The sequence below is a fragment of the Pinus tabuliformis genome, chromosome 9 (genome assembly GCF_031772625.1).
Source record: "Pinus tabuliformis cultivar Carrire ecotype Pingquan chromosome 9, CPIR1, whole genome shotgun sequence".
Taxonomy (NCBI): Eukaryota; Viridiplantae; Streptophyta; class Pinopsida; order Pinales; family Pinaceae; genus Pinus; species Pinus tabuliformis.
Window position 1 is genome coordinate 1,407,192,763 of NC_142307.1, and position 3,140 is coordinate 1,407,195,902.

Below are 3,140 nucleotides of genomic sequence, written 5' to 3' on the forward strand. Positions count from 1 at the left end.
TAGTTGCTATAGGAAAACAGAGTTGGATCCATCTTTCTGTTTCATGAGCTTGTAAATGGGTAGACTTGTTACCTAAGCAAAAACCATTATATTACATTGCTTATTAAGATTTTATTTCTGAGTTTTGTTTTCAAATTGTGTGAGGAAGTTAGTATTGGTTTTGAATGCTTTCTATCTAAGCTATACTCATCGGAGATAGGAACTTACATGTTATCGTCACATATAGTGCATCATCTCTACTAATTACGACTCCCTGGTTGACAATTTAATATTGTGGTGATATATCATTCATATAATTGCCCCAACAGGCATCAAAATTTCACCCTCTTTAGAAAACCTTTGGTTGATCTAATGCATCATAAACTCCATAATCCCAAGAAATAATCCATAAATTATTTTTCTAATTTCGACCTCTTCAAGGATAAACTCATAATCTAGGGCTTGGTGTGAATCCCTAAGTAAGGGACATTTTGGGGTTTGGAGAGCCTGAACATCAAGGGGGCGGGGAGGGGGGGTAGTTGCCATGAAATCTCTCATTTTGATGGGCATCCACTTCAATCTTATCCATAAATTCCTTTGCCCGAGTTTGTAGCCCTAAGTTTAAACCCTATTTTGTGTTGCTTCAACTTAGAGGCTTGCTTGAGGGTTTCATGCACCTTTTTTTCATTGGTAATTGCTTTGGGGAAACCCTTTCTTTACATCTTGGCCCAGGGTCTCTCCAACACTCAACCAATCAATCAAACCCTAGGTCATACATTGCCTAGGTCTCTACATAGAAAGTGAATTGCCTCCAATTAAAGCCTTAAGTCATTATTGTATCTTTCTTGTAGAGGCCCTATTCAAGTCATCTTATACCCTAACCTTTGAATACCTATCTTAGGTGACCATATCACATACCAGGACTCCTCCCATCGATGAAAATTCGTAAAGAGTAGGGGATTTTGGTTTTGCTAACAATTGGCGACTACCCAATTGTTATATCTTGGTCTAATTTTAGTTTTGTAGGGTACAACTCTCCAAGGTTTGGTAGATTTTGTGGTAACAGGAAAATTTCTACTATGGAATACCAAGATGAGCCAAATGATTACTTCTACTCGAGGGCCTCCCAAAATAAAACATTGGACAATGAAAGACTACTATAGCTGAGTGAAGAATTTTTGCACACTTCCACACCTACAAAGCCAAGTAGTTTGTTTAGATTTGAATCTCTAAAACTTATTAAGTCATGTAATCAAAATACATTCGTTTATAAGCTAACAATATCCCCCTGTAAGCTTTTTTGGATATTGAAGTGGGTAATGAGAGGAGGGTGACTCGAAAATACTAAAAGCACGCTACTTGTTGAAGGAGTTACGCAGCCCTAGCCAACGAATGTAGCAAGAAGCCCTTCAGCAGCCTCCTGCTGCCGGGGACTGAGCACCATGGATGCAACAAAGGAAGGAGAGCCTCTCTCAGATCAACAGCATGAAAATGAAGGAACAGCAAAAGCTTTTGCCTCTCTCATTTCTACAATGGGCCCAACAAAGAACAGACCATCAGTCACTAAGTTTGTTAAAAGATTGGAAGACATTCATGAAATATCACTCCCTCCTGCCCTTCCCCATAGAGCGGCACTTTCTCTAGCGGAGCGTGGATTAGTGGGGCAGTTTACTGGGTTATGGCCATCGCCCAAAACTATGCAAAAATGGGTAGAAAGGGACTAGACTGCGTCAATAGATGGAAAAATATCAATCAGGTTTTGTGGAAGAGGTTACTACACCTTTCACTTTGAAACCAAGGAGGATCAAGATCTGATTTTCAGGGATGGACCTTATTTTATGGATACATGGGGTTTGTATCTAAACAGATAGACGCTAGATTTCGACCCAGAAATGGATGTACCCAATGTCGTTCCCGTCGGGGTTAGATTGCCACACCTTCCCCTTCACTGTTGAGGGGATGATTCAATCAAAGCCATAGGAAATGCAATTGGGAAATATATAGACAGGTGCGAGCCAAAGGAAAATATGCATGCATGCGCCAGAATCTGTGTAGAAGTGGATCTTGGGAAAGGGCTACCAGAAGCTATCAAAATCAAAGTGGACTAGTGGACGCACATACAATAGCTCGATTATGAACAAATCCCCTTAAAATGCAAGGTATGTCACGAATATGGTCATTTTGCAAATAGATGTACAAAAAAAAAATGAAAATGAAAAGAGTGAAGATCCGGAAAACAAATGGAAACAGGTTAAAAGAAAGAAGATAGTCCACAAAAAACCAAATCTATCTTCCTCGCAGCCCTCCACATCCTCTGATCTCCATCCCCCATCACCCAAAGAAGATAATAATCCTCTTGCTAGCCTTAATCCTTTTGAGCCTATGGATCCTTCAGCTCCCCCATCCCCTCGACCAAGATCCAGATCCAGATCCCCACAACATACCCCCACCCCCCCTTCATCCCCTCTGGTATCAAACTCTCACACCCCTCCCGCCCCCCTCAGTAGATAGAATTCTAACCAGAAAACAATTAAAGGAAGCACCCCCAAATGTAGAATATCAAAAAAAAGTAGGAAGAAAGACAAACAAAGAACTGAGGGATGAAGCAGCAGCAAAGGAAATGGCATTAAGAATGCAGCAACCTATGGCAACCTTCTTAGGGAGGAGTACAGGAAACAACGAAAAGAGCCAGCAAAGAGGAAAAGGAGCCATGCACCACCCAACAAGTAAATAATGATAGTGGTCTCCTGGAATTGCAGAGGAATGTGATCCTCCGTCAAAGAAAATGCCACAAGAGGCATTCTGGCCAAAGAAAAATCAAACATCCTTATGATTCAGGAGACAAAAAAAAGCAGCCAAGAAACTAAAAACATCAAAAAAAATCAAAAATTATGAAGGGGAAGCAATACAGGCAACAGGAGCGTCTGGAGATATTTGCACAATATGGAAAAAATGAACCTGGGAATTAATAAAATACAAAAAAGACCAGCATTGGATCCAAACGGGTCTAATGCAAATCAGTACAAAAGAGAGGCATAGTGTTATAAATATATATGCCACAAATCACTACAAGGAAAAAGAGCAATGCTAGGCCACCATAAAAGAAGCACTAAAAGAAATACAAGCTGGGAAAATAATACTAGGAGGAGATTTAAATTTGG